This window comes from Lissotriton vulgaris, chromosome 4_1 (assembly GCF_964263255.1).
Source record: "Lissotriton vulgaris chromosome 4_1, aLisVul1.2, whole genome shotgun sequence".
NCBI lineage: Eukaryota > Metazoa > Chordata > Amphibia > Caudata > Salamandridae > Lissotriton > Lissotriton vulgaris.
In genome coordinates, this window is record NC_141691.1 from 1863327680 (window position 1) to 1863342027 (window position 14348).

At 46.4% G+C, this 14348-nt stretch overlaps 1 protein-coding gene and 1 pseudogene across 1 annotated transcript in view; one reads left to right on the forward strand and one right to left on the reverse strand.

The window, feature by feature from the left end:
- ZHX2 (zinc fingers and homeoboxes 2) overlaps positions 1–13645 on the forward strand; it is a 226570-nt gene extending 212925 nt beyond the window's left edge. The window contains exon 4 of the mRNA XM_086966168.1: positions 12404–13645. The gene's annotated coding sequence lies outside the window, so the exon portion shown is untranslated. The remainder of the gene's footprint in view (positions 1–12403) is intronic.
- Positions 9086–9663, reverse strand: LOC147724633 (glutathione S-transferase P 1 pseudogene; annotated as a pseudogene).
- Positions 13646–14348: the final 703 nt, after the last annotated feature.

The following is a 14348-nucleotide window of genomic DNA, read 5'->3' on the forward strand; positions in this document are numbered from 1 at the left end:
CTACCATCTATCCAGAGGATGATGATGACGAGAATCCTCCAGAGCGTGAAGATGGTGAAGTTTCTGAAGTAGATCAGGATGGTGAAGAACATTTGGCGGAGTGGGATGACTATCGTGCTCAAACACCATCTCCTTCTCAGGTGCCCGCAGCGGATTCTCCTCCAGTGGACATCGCAAGCTTCCACCAGTTAATGGATAGGGCAGCACAGCGATTCAAATTGCCACGAGCACACCGAGAGGAAGATTGCTTCCTATACGATTTCAAAAACCAGCCCTTGAAACAGATCCACACAGTCCCGATTATAGATTTCATCTGGTCTGAAGGGGAGAAGATAATGAAGACGCCAAACTCTCTACCAGCGCAGCTGCCAAGGTTAGAGAAGAAATACAAAGCTCCTATAGGATCTCCAGCATGCCTTACAGGCCAACCTAAGCCCGACTCTGTCGTCACGCAGGCAGCTCAACGGGGTTCAAAGAATCCGGCATCTACGATCACTACTCCTCCGGACCTTGAGGGCCGTCGCATGGATGCTATTGGGCGAAAATTTTCCTCCATGTCCTCTACAACAGTTCGAGTGGCCAACGCCATGGCCATTTTAGGCCGTTATGATCGTCAGGCTTGGGCTGATCTAGCCGCCTACATAGCGTTACTTCCAGATGTTTCCAAGGCAGAAGCACAGAAAATTCTGCAAGAAGGAGAGAGGACGGCAGAAGAACTTATCGATTGTGCAGTGGATGTAGCCTGCACCGGTTTTCGCCAGCTCGCTGGAGCAGCTGTTCTGCATCGCCAGGGTTGGTTACGCTCGACTTCGTTTCGGCAGGAAGTTCAGGCACGAATCCTTGATATGCCATATGACGGTGAGTCATTATTTGGAGAGCATATTGATGAAGCGCTACAATCCATTAAAAAGGACACGGACACTGCACGTGCTTTGGGTACCCTTCAGTTTAGGAAACAGCCCTTTCGGGGTGCTCGAGGACGTGGCACTACGTCCACTTTTCGTGGAGGAAGCAGTCAATACCGGTCCTTCAACCAAGGTAACCAGCGTTACACCGGTAACCGCCAGCAGTCTTCCCGTCAGCAGCCTGCCAGAACTTACAGAGGGAAGTCTAATTTCAGAGGTCAATCGAACAAACGCCAATGACTCCTCTGTCGAACGGAGAATTGGAGGTCAAATCTCTCTGTTTGGTTCTCAATGGTCCTCCATTACTACGGACCGTTGGGCACTCGACATTGTGAAGAGAGGCCATGCATTGGAATTTGTCGAGGTACCTCCTCCAACGCCACCTTCCGGACCACCACCTCCGCACCTCAAAGAACTATTTCATCAGGTTCGCCTTCTCCTTCAAAAGGGTGCGGTGGAAGTTGTGCCAAAGTCGCAGAGAGGGAAGGGGTTTTATTCCCGTTTTTTCCTCGTCATCAAAAAGAACGGAGAATGGAGACCAATACTGGACTTGAGAGCACTCAATCATTATCTCAAGGACCAGACCTTCCGTATGCTCACGCTTACAGAGATCTTGCGTTTGCTCTCAGTCGGAGATTTCATGACTACCATCGATCTCCGGGACGCCTACTTCCATGTCCCAATTCTAGCGGCTCATCGCAAGTTCCTGCGTTTCAAGGTGGGGCACCTTCATTTCCAATTCAGGGTCCTTCCATTTGGCCTCCGTTCAGCCCCCCGAGTCTTTACAAAAATGTTGGCTCCGGTCATGGCTTTTCTTCGTCTTCAAGGCATCCAGATATTCCCATATCTCGACGACTGCCTTCTGAAATCACAATCCCGCGCCCAACTTCTACATCATACTGCAATCTGCCAGACAGTATTCCGTTCCTTGGGTCTGTCCATCAATCTGGAGAAATCTCAATTGCAGCCAACAACTTGCAAAGATTTTCTAGGGGCAACGTTGGACACCACCCTGGCCAAAGCATTTGTCTCCCGGGAACGTCAACAGAGGATCCTCCGGCTAGTATCGCTACTTCTTGCAAAGAAGTGCGTTTCAGTCCGCTTGTTGAAGTCTTTTTTGGGGATGGCTTCGTCATGCATCGCTCTTGTCCCTCATTGCCGACTACGAGCGCGACCTATCCAACAAGCTCTGGACAAGCAGTGGCGTCAGGTCACCGGTTCCTTCAACGATCAGGTCTCCATCACCATTCCCATGAAAAAGGCGCTCAAATGGTGGGCACAACCACACCAACTAGCAGCAGGCACGTCTTTTCTGTCCAACACCCCAGATCTAACACTGACGACGGATGCCTCCCTGGAGGGCTGGGGAGCTCACCTCCAAGAACTGTCCGTGAAAGGGAAATGGACCTTCCATCAAAAGACCTGGCACATCAACAAGTTGGAGCTGATGGCTATCTTTCTAGCCCTGAAATCATTTCAACCAGTGCTGCAGGGAGAGTCAGTTCTAATACAAACGGACAACACGACCTGCATGCATTATATAAACAAGCAGGGCGGAACGAAGTCTCCGGTGTTGTCCCGCCTGGCAGAAGCGATTTGGGACTGGTCCATCAATCATCAAATCCAAATCACGGCAGTACATCTTCCGGGGTTGTCCAACCTCCTGGCGGACTCCCTCAGCAGATCTCGATCATCCAACCACGAGTGGGAACTCCACCAGCCAACACTCGATATGGTCTTTCACCGTTGGGGATGCCCTGCAATCGACCTCTTTGCGACTCCAGAGAACCGCAAATGCCCCGCTTACGCAAGCTGGCATCCCCACAAAGGGTCCCAAGGCAATGCCCTTCTGATGGATTGGTCGAATCTCTTCGCCTACGCTTTTCCTCCGATCCCTCTAGTGCCTCGCGTACTTTGGAAGATGCGGAGAGAGCCTTGTCACATCCTTCTGATTGCCCCCAGGTGGCCACGACAGGCGTGGTTCTCAGAGCTGCTACTCCTGTCTCAATGCAAACCCATTCTTCTTCATCCTCGAATGGATCTTCTCTCCATGAACAGGGGTCAAATCTACCATCCGGACCCCTCTTCCCTGAGCTTGTCAGCCTGGAACCTGAGCACTGTGAATTTGCACATCTAAGCATCCCTCAAGAGTGTCGTAACATCCTCGCTCAGGCCAGGGCTCCATCAACTATAAAAACTTATAAGTTGAAGTGGAAACGCTTTTGCCACTGGTGTGCAGACGCCGGGGTACATCCTTTGCGTGCCACGCCCGCTGAGCTCCTCCCTTTCTTTCTCCATCTGGCTCAGTCGGGTTTGTCACATGCAACTTTAAGAGTTTTTCTGGCGGCAATCTCACGCTTCCGCCATGATGGCTCCGCCTCCTTATGCTCATCCAGATTGATACGTCAGTTCTTCAAAGGACTTCTTCGGACTTTTCCACCAGTTCGGCGTCCCCCTCCAGAGTGGCGCCTCAACATTGTCCTCTCACAATTAATGTCTGCTCCGTTTGAGCCAATTCATAGCGCAGATCTCAAGTATGTCACCTGGAAGGTTGCGCTTTTACTCGCACTGACGTCCTCACGTCGAGTGAGTGATATGCATGCTTTCACGATTAAACAGCCATTTCTACAGTTCAAACCGGATTCTGTGCTTTTACGCACTAATCCTACTTTCCTTCCAAAAGTGCCGTCAGACTTCCATATTAATGAGCCTGTTATACTAAAGTCTTTCTTTGCCAATCCGCAATCACCTGCGGAACAACGCCTGCACTCTTTGGACATTAAAAGATGTTTAAAGTTCTACATCAGCAGAACGGCCCAGTTCCGAAAATCAGATCAGCTCTTCGTGGCCTATGGCCGTTTTCAAAAAGGGCGACCAGTCACCAAACCTACAGTAGCCCGCTGGGTGGCTTCGGCGATTGCTTTTTGCCATCAGAAAGCGGGAAAGCCTTTACAGTCTGCAGTGAGAGCCCACTCTACCAGGTCTGTGGCCTCTTCGACTGCACTCTTTGCCGGAGTTCCATTGCATCAGATTTGCAGAGCTGCCACGTGGTCCAGCAGGCACACGTTCACGAAGCACTACAATCTGGGTGCCATGGCCGAAGGGGATACCGCAGTGGGACAAGCTGTGCTCCGGAATCTTTTTCAATAAGGTGAGCCTCTGTTCTACCCTCCTCCTATGGTTTCCAGTCTTATGCATGTCTTCTCTATGTATACATATAGTTTTATAACTTCTGTGACATGGATTTATACCTGTTGATTTCAACCTTTTGTGTATACATTGCATCCTGGAAACTTTGTGTTCGGATACGGACTGCTTACTATTCTATATTCAAGCATGTGAATCTATGAAAGACACCTCAATACTGGAGAAGAACAATTGTTACTTACCTGTAAACAGGTGGTTCTCCAGTGTTGGTGTCTTTCATAGATTCACATGCGACCCTCCCATCCTCCCCTCAGAGGCTCGCTTCTCCTCATAGACTCTGTGGTCACTCCTGTGCTACGAAAATCTGAGGGCTTGAGCTCTGAGGAGAAGGTTCTAGAGGGCTGCTAGCGCCTGATTGGCTGCAGTTTGGACTAACATAATGACAAGGATAGGCTGCATTGGAACTTCTTTTTCCCCATGCATTCCTATGTGGAAACTCTTGGTTAGGTACCAGATGGTTATTGTATGCATTTTTTGGGTTTTTCCTTATTATGTATATATATATTTATTGTATATTATTATATATTTAGCATTTATTGCTATTTTATTTACCGTGGGACTCCCACTCCGACGACGGGGAATATTCAAGCATGTGAATCTATGAAAGACACCAACACTGGAGAACCACCTGTTTACAGGTAAGTAACAATTGTTCGTCTCTTTCGGATTCGGGGGCATACGTTTTTGCTGTTCTTTCGGCAGTGACGTCATCCGTCACTCAGAACGCCAAAACACGCCCCCGAATCCGAAAATTTTCGGAGTTGCGGACACCATTTTTTTTTGGGGCATCGTGGATCCTGCTGCCGCTCCACAGTCTCTGCGTCTGTGCCGTTTTTATTGACTCTGCCACCCTCTTTGTGCATCCAGATCTCTTGCCCCCCCCTTCTGCCCGCAGCTCTCCTTCCTCCTGCTCTCGCCCCCCCACCCCCACCCCCACCTCGAGGCTTAATGAGGAGGGCCTAGCCATATAGTCATTACATATATCTATCAGTGTTGGCATTATGCCTTTAGTTAGCAGAAGCTTGGATCATAAGTGGCTCTGTTTGTGTATGGCTCTGTCTGTGTGTGGCTCTGTCTGTGTGTGGCACTGTCTGTGTGTGGCTCTGTCTGTGTGTGGCTCTGTCTGTGTGTGGCTCTGTCTGTGTGTGGCGCTGTCTGTGTGGCTCTTTCTGTGTGGCTTTTTCTGTGCGGCTCTGTCTGTGCGGCTCTGTCTGTGTGTGGCTCTCTGTGTGTGGATGTGTGTGTGTGTGTGTGTGTGTGTGTGTGTGTGTTTGTGTGTGTGTGTGGCTCTGTGTGGATAGCTTTTTTGTAGGTGGCTCTATGTGTGGGTGGCTCTGTCTGTGTGAGGGTGGCTGTGTAGGTGGCTCTATGTGAATGACTCTGCGTGGGTGGCTCTTTATGTGTGTGTGGGTGGCTTTGTGCGTGTGGCTCTGTGTGGGTGTAAATGCAATAGGTCATGTATTTGCGAGCGATTAAGCTATTGGCATTGTAAATGACAATGCCATTTATTTAACGATTAAACTATTGGCATTGTAAATGACAATGCCATTTATTTATGATTTAAAAAAAAATCATGAGCAATGCCAATAGCTCTACCTTTAATAATGCCGAGACCATTGCATTGTAAATGCTTGTTGTTGTTGTTGTAATCCTGAGACCTGTGATAAGAGTAAACGAGGCAGGCTCTGTCCTCCACCTAGCTGGCAGAGACTTAAAGAGGAGGCGCAGGCTGGAACATGACCCTGTGGGCCTGCATTTCATTCAACTAGCTGAAAGGGTGGTTGGTAGGAGCCAGCTCTTGTGCACTTATCAAGTGTAAAACCCGCTCTGACTGCAGCAGGAGGGTGGGCGGCTTGTCGGTATTTGCTTGTTGGGAGATCTGGTTGGAATGTGCAGCTCGGGCTCTGAGATGCTCCTCCATCAAGGACGCAACTCTCTGTAAACAATCTGTTTTATCGAGTGAAATGGGTCAAGAACGAGGCACCTCTGTGGCTGCGACAAGAGCTTCACAATAAATGGGGACTCTTTTTATCTTCCCCCTATGTTGCACAATGTAATTTTTTTCACCAATATGGTCTGACATTAGAATGCTTCTGTAATCAGAAAACTATGGTGCCAGTTGCCTGCAGCAATTTATTACAGGTGGCTAGTGATGTCACAACTTCAACTTCCCGTCCTAAGGACCACAGACCTCAGTCGGAGCTACCGTGTGGCACACGATAGCAGTTCCCTTCACATGCTCACTCGGTGAAGAACCAAGATCACACACTTGACTGGAAATCCCTACCCAGAGACAATTCCTCGTGTTGTTGAAGGTCTGCACTTTAGAAATCCGTTACATATTTATCTGTTTCCCTGGGACATACACCTGAGGTGTCTTCAGAATCATTTTGTGTTTTTGCCCAGGTAGAAAAGCAACCCCTCTACAGTCCCTACCCCGTTAAATCCCCTCGCAGTTTAAGATCTGACAGCGTGAGAGCCCCGCCCCCTTTATCAAGCACTGCACTCTCAGGCCTGCAGGTTTGGCAGCAAGTACTCGACCAACCCTCGTAATGCATGTGTTCTGACAACAGTGTGCATGGAAACAGTAGAGTGCTTTCCTCTCCGAAGCTTCAGGATTGTAATTTATGGTGAGCCTGTGCACCATCCAGTTATCCTGTCCTGGCAGAAATGATGCTATAGTTAGTTCCATTGTTGACAGTAGTACAATTAGTGTAAATACATTCTGAAGCATATTGCTTCTGCAGTTCATGCATTTTACTGTTGCAGTGACCTGGAAATGAAGTAGAGCTTCATGTCAAAAAAGATTCGTAGGTTCTTGGCGTTACCCTGTATTGTAGCAACTTCACCGAGCCTCTCAGGGCAGGTAAAGAACTTACTGTAATTGTTTTGCCCATTATTCCTTATATTTGATATTTGATATTTATTTATATAGCGCTGAATCACCCATGAGGGTATCTCGGCGCTTCGGACGGAGAAACAACCTAAATCAGGAAGAGGATTTAATATTTTGTCCCAGACGTAGCGAAGACGGCAAACCATTCCAAAATCTTGGGGCCAGGTAGGAAAAAGATTTGCCACCACTACGTGCTTTTTTTGTTCTAGGGATAGCTAGCCAATGCTCCTTGCTGGACCTGAGAGTGCGTGTGACTGAATAGGGAGAACGTTTATTAGAGAGATACTTGGGGCCCATACCATTACAGGCCTTATAAATGATGCAGCCTATTTTAAATTTCACCCTTTTCTTTATGGGAAGCCAATGAAGCTGTTTAAGAAGAGGTCCAGAGGATGTTCTAGATGGGACATAGCTTATAAGTCGAGCAGCGGTGTTCTGCACCACTTGAAGTTTATTAATGGCACTCTCATTGGCCGAAAACAATAGAGCATTGCAATAATCCAGTCTGCTCAATATCCGGGCCTGAATTAGGGTTTTTTTAGTAGAAGAGGGCAATAGAGGAAAAAATCTCCTCAAAATGCCCAGGATAAAGTAGCAGGAACCTGCAATGACATTAGCATGAGTATTATGTGTAAGTCTATGGTCAATCCTGACACCCAGATTTTTAACCACTTCTTTAGGAGTGGGGGCATCCCCCAACTCTTCCAGCCACCAGGTAGGTGACCAAAGAGTGGTGGCTCCTCCAAACAACATGATCTCCGATTTATCTCCATTAAGTTGTAAATAATTATTACTCATCCAGGCAGTGATAGTTTTCATGCCCTCAGCGAAAAGTCGATTAACATTAGGGGTGTTTTTATCAAATTTAAGCAGCTTATGGGGGACTGACTGCTCTCTCTCATCCACTGGTGAATGTGCTCATGCATTGAAAGATGTTCATGAATGAATGAATGAAAGAGCATTTATAAAGCGCTCAGCTACTCCGAAAGAGTGTCCTGGCGCTGAAAGACTCAATCAGACCTGCTGTTGCCCCACAGGGCGGGAGACCAAGAATTAGTTCCGGAAAGCCATTGAGCATTTTCTTGAACATGGTTACATCGGACATCTGCCTGAGTGTCGGAGGTAAGAGGTTCCAGGCACGTGCTCCCTGCAATTGGAAGGAATGGCCGCCAGAGCAGATGCAGGGAATCTTAGGGATGGAAGCCAAATTCAGTGTGGAGGACATAGAGGTTCTTGGAGATACATAGTGTGTGACTCTCCTTCTGAGGTACATCGCTCCGTTTACCTGCAGGCCCTTAAAGAAGAGGACCAAAGCCTTAAAACAGAATCTCTCTTTTACAGGAAGCCAATGTAAGGCCTTCAGGTGAGGAGAGATATGAGTCCTGTGCTTGAGCAAGAGGACTGCACGTGCGGCCACGTTCTGGACCACCTGTAAGCGGTTAAGCAGATATTCGGGAATGCCGAAGTACAGGACGTTAACCTAATCCAGTCCGGAGATAATCAATGCCCGGACAATAGTCCTCATGTGGTCAAGAAGCAAGAGGGGAAGACATTTCATAAGCAGCTGTAAAAGCCCAAAAAAGGAGCCTGCCACTTTCTGGACCTATGCTCTCATCGAAGGGTGCTGTCCATCTTTATTGCCAAGATTTTATTTTTCACATTTTTTGGAGCATTTATTTACCTTCAAAGGTACAAAAATGTGTTATTTTCACAAAGATTCACTTTATTTGGTCCTTCAGAGATGGACATTTAAGAGGTAATGTGTTCTCAGACTACATTAGTTGTCCTAGTTTACAAAAGTTACTAAGAGCTGAACTAGTTTGCTTCCCAAAGACCTACACAACGCTCACACTCTAGGAGAGCTCCATGCAAGTCCTTTGAGAACAGAAACCTGAGCGGGGTTAGACCAGTGCTGGTGAAGGAGCCCCCAGCATAGATGCAGGTGGCTACAGGGTGCTTTGCCACCCAACACTTGGAGTAAAGGCTACTTCTAGTTGGGCAGAAGGGGCAGGTGGGCAATAGAAGTGCATCTTTTGAGGTGGCTTGCCCCACACCAGAGCTCAACTTTGACTGGGGATCACTGTTTGCCATTCCCGTTGATGGGGATCCTTGCGGGCATCCGACTCCAGGAAGGCCTTGAGGTTGGGTCATGCAGAGAGGCACTCAACGTATGCGCGGAGGAGAGGAGAAGTCCTTCAGGGAGCATCAGGTGAGTGAGCAGGATGTCCAGGAGAACATAGTCAGAGTACGAGATCTTGCTTCCAACAATGAACCCTTTCCCGACATGATTCTTGGACTGGAGACACTCAAAGGGTTGAAGATCTTTAGGTATCTTTTCAATGTGTGGAGCCTTTCCATCCTCGTTGGCATCCTCTTCCATGCCATTGGCGACCATGTCCATGTAGGTGGCTTCATGGTTGTCCTTGCCGTAAAGATCATAGTTCCGGGCCAGGCAGCGCAGGATGGCGTTGGAATGGTGCAGCTCAAAGTCTCCATCTTTAAAGCCAGCAGCCGCCCAAACATGCATTTCTTTTTTAGGTCTTCTTGGGTCCTGAGGTCACGACGTCCTTCCAGGCCTACCCCTGGTCTCCCAGCAGCATGTGTGCCACCTCCGCGCGACCTCACGCTGAAGTAGATGAAGGTGTAGGCGTGCATGTTGCTCGTGGGCGTCTCTAGACCGGGGTTGGTGCCGGGGTTGATGTGGAGGCGGTCTGGGCTGCGGCCACTAGGGCTTGTGGCGGGCGACACTTCTGCTGCAGCACCTGCGGACTGGAGAAGGAGGAGACCAGAGGACGATGCCCAGATTTCTGACAGTGCTTACAGAGAAGAAGGGAGGGGAGGTGACATATCTGATGGCCACCACAGTTTCCACGCAGCCACAGGTGGAGAGCCAAAAAAGATGAACTCTGATTTCTCAGAATAATGGTTAAGCTGGTTCAACCTCAGCCAGGAAAACATCCTTGAAAGACATAAGTTCATCTTTTCACCTTCGAAGTCCGCTCCCTTGTCTCAAGTGAAAAGAAGCTGCATGTCATCTGTGTAAGAGAATTTTAGCGCCAAACGCTTCTGCCAGTGGAGCCAGGGTAGACATGTAAAGGTTGAAAAGAGGGGGACTCAGTATCAAGCCATGGGTAACTCCCACTTTCAGGAAAGGGATGGGAGCTGCGAAAGGGGGAGTCCAAACTTCCTGGCGTCTGTCCTCTAGGAAGGAGGAAAACCACTTGAGAACCGTGCCGCCTAGACCACAGTCCTGTGACCTGGGCAGGAGTCTATCATGCAGCACAGTATCAAAGGCCGCAGAGGTCCAATAAAATCAGCATGGCTTTCCCACCCTGACTGAGCTCCTCATTGATACACTCAGAGGCTTCAAGTAGAGCCGTCTCCGTACTATAGTTGGTTCTAAAACCCGACTGGCTCTGGTGTAGGAGATTATTTTTTTCAGCATAGTCGGAGATCACAAAGTTGACTTATTTCTCCAGTGTCTTGGAGAGAAAAAAGGCAAAAGTGAAATAGGTCTATAATTTGCTGACACAGAGGGGTCTTTTTTAGCAGCAGGAGAATTTTAGCGCTTTGCCAGATACCAGGCACGTGACCGGACGTAAGAGAAGAGTTAAGAACCTTGTTCGCTGTAGAGTTGATAGACTTGCCACGGAGGCCAGCAAATTGGCTAGGCAGGGGTCAGAGGAAGAGCCTGATTTCAGACTTTTAATGATCTCCAGGGATACTTCGGGTTGGAGTGGGGGAAACTGTACTAGTGTCGGCCATCATTAGGGGCCGCAGGAACAAAATTGTCAGTGTGGGCAGAGTCCACAGGGGGCCCCTGGAGAACGGTAAACTCCTTACCAATACTTAGCAGCTTGGCTCTGTCATTTGACTTCTCCACTTGTCTCATACTCAGGCAAATGCAGGTGCAATTTGTGTACAAATCTTACATTTTTACCATGCTGATAAATATGAGAACATTAAGAGTGCTTTGGACAGATGGGAGTATGATTTAGGGGAGAGCATTCATTTTGCGTTTTCTTTAGGAAACCTGGTTCTATTTTGCTAATTATATTGAAGTAGTAGTTTGTAGCTTCCACAATTCTCTTTGTATGGTGGTCTTTATTTTGTTTGACTCTGCTATGAGAAGTTCTTTGATGGACCTTGGGTTGAGTTCTGTTAGACTCTTTTAGCCTTTTTCGAAATCCAAGTTTTGTTCACGATGCCGAGCCTCCTTTGCTCTGTTGGCTAGTTGTTGTTCCATCTGTTATAGCTACCTTTGGTGCTGCAATCTCGTTATTTTCCTGGATGGGAGCAGCCACTTATAGTCTCAACACGAACTCAGTATAACAAAGCTGTGGTATCATGTTGAGCATTAAAGACCACATGCATCAAAGTCCGTTATTGCGATTCCGTATTTGCGATTTTTAGGGAATCGCAAATAAGGAATCGCAAAATGGGATGCATGAATAAAAATGCATAAAATTTGCGATTCGGTAAAAATTGCAATTTTTACCGAATCGCGAGTATTATGCGAATTCCAATTTGCGATTTCGCAATTCCCATTGATTCCTGGAATCAATGGGAATTGCGAATTCGCAAATTGGAATTCGCAAAATGTTAATGCATTCCATGGGTGTAGGGGGGGGTCCAAAGGACCCCCACTGCACCCCTGAAATGTATTTTAAAATGATGTTTCACACACACATGTCCTAAGGACATGTGTGTCTGTAACATGACAGTGTTTAAAATGCTAATTTGAGCATTTTAAACCTTTTTCGCAAATTACCACGAGGTTCACCCTCGTGGTAATTTGCCCCCCCTAATTGCGAATTCGCAATTTTGAAAACAATCATGCATTGCTTTTAACCCCTTCCATGCGGCCGTGATTTTTCCCGTATGCGGCCGCCGGACGAACACGGGCGGGCCATGACGAACCCCAGCCGTCATAAGCACACGAGCACCGTAGTGCATGACGGCTGGGGTTCGTCACCAGCATGGAAGGGGTTAAGGAATCGCAAATTTGCGATTCCTTAGAAGCAATCGCATTTTTGGAAATCGCTAAAAATAGCGATTTTTCCAAAAATGATTGATGCATGCTAAAAAGGTATTTAGGAATCGCAAATGGCTGATTTTACCGAATCGCACAGTTTGCGATTCCTAAATACCTTGATGCATGTGGCCGTAAGTATCTATTGGACTAGTGAAATATGTTAATAGAAAGCCATGTTCTTACTTCCAGTATTGAAGCCTACGTTTTATTAAAAATGATATCCTATTTAATACAGTGTCAATTTAATTGTGGTATTTTAGTCGCAAATGAACTTGATAATTGGAAAGCTTTTTTCATGCTCTGTTTACAAATCATGTAGAACCTTTCTGTTACTGACAATATTTATTCTTCTCTTTTCAGGATTGGCAAGTTACTGTATACAGTTTAGATAACCGAGCACGTGTCTGCCTTTGAACATTTTAAAAATCTATATTTTCGTATTTGTGAGGAGAGCCGCTGAGGGAGGTGCGACTCGCACTTGAAAATACAACTATGGAGGTTCAGCTGTCAGCCCTGGTTGGAGCAACGTCAACAGGAATTGTTCGTAGTGCCAAAGGTCTACTACTGCTTTGAGAAAAGGGTTGTAAATATTTTTGCCCCTACCCTCGTTTGCTGTACAGGAACTTATTTGGAGAGATGTGGCCATGTTTTGTTCGCTATAATTGGTGCAAGTCACTTTTGTAAATCATACTATTGCCGATTTTTATTTGAATATTTGTAGGCTTAGCGACCACTAACTATTTCCTTTTCAAAAATGGGTTTAAATTGTAGTGAGTGGCTTGCCAGGATGGTTCGGTGAACAACCATCAGAGATGGTTTGTAGCACACTTCAATCAGTGCATTTCATTGTACGAAGATGAGGACCTGAGATGTTTATTCTGACCCGGAGGAAGTAACTTATCTCAGACATGCAAGCCAAACCTAGCCGAAGACTATTTTCAGCACACTAGGAGAAGTGTGAGTTTTTGTGTTGTCGATGGAGTCGACTTCTCATCTACCTGCCTGGAATTACTGGTCTGCACACACCCGAGTCAACAGGTGTATGAGAAGACTCCTTGCCACACTGACGTGCGTGTAGAGGGACTGAAAAGTTGAAGCATGGCCTTCCCAGAAAGCCCATGCGACTGAAAATCTTTTGATGGGCAACGGTTCATATTTAATTGTAGAACTATTTTGGCAATTATGCAAGGCAGCAGAGAGACGAGTCAGAAATCTTGTCGGTCTAAATCCATACCGGAGGTTATTTTTTCTTTTCTTTTTTGCTTTAAAAAAACTGTTGACTATTGGCAGATGATATTGTTAGTAACGTTTCTAAAAGAAATGTTAGTTGGAAAAATATCCATATTTCAGTATACTGCACAAATATAATGTTAGGGAGTAGGAAAAACTTTTTCTAACATGTTAGGTATTTGTTCTTACTCGACAGAACAGCAAGTGTAACACATCTTTGGTAAAAAAATTTGTTTGTAAATAGACAGTAAAGGGAACGAACTTCCTTAAGGTTTTGTAAAATAAACAGCGCAGTATGAGAACCTGCATTTTTTTATGTTTAGTTTGGGGAAAATGTCATTTCAAATAAATATTTATACCTCTTTCCTTATACTTAATGCTCCCATGTCAGTATTTTTCCTTTACTTAGAGAAAGCTCGCACTTGCTTCGAGTCTAAGCATGATTCTTTAATGCTGGGTTGATCGTTGCACTTCACTCAAATCTTATGAGACTGATTTAACTTCCTTTACATTTTTCTGAATTGGTACATTTACTCCAGTATTGGAGCTTTCATAGATTCACTTGCCTGAATCATTCCCCGTCGTCGAGAAGGGAGTCTCCGGTATATAAAAAAAGCAATGCTTAGCAGTATAGCAAACTGAAAGAGGCCTATGCCCCTTTTCCTTTTGCAACCCATTACACTTGTTATGTAAAAAGGACCAAACTTTTCCCTGAACCTATCCGAGCTCCTTACCCTCTAGAACCCTCCTGAGAGAATCTTTTGCCCCTCAGATTTTCTACCGCACGTTGTGCTAGGGAGTCTCCTTTGAGCTCTGCTCAAACTCTTCAATTCTGGGATTTGAGGTTCTCTCTTTTTCCAGTTTTCCTTATTTTATTTGAAGTTCCTTATTCTTCTACCATGGCTGATAATGAGAAAAAATGATTATTTAGAGCTTGTGCCACCTGCTTTAAAAAAAAAAAGACTTTATACAGATGGCCCTCATAAAGACTGCACATACTGCCTCTATCCAGACCATCAAGCAAAGGATTGTAAGGTATGTCGAACCTTCTCAAATAAAACCTTGAGGGAACGTG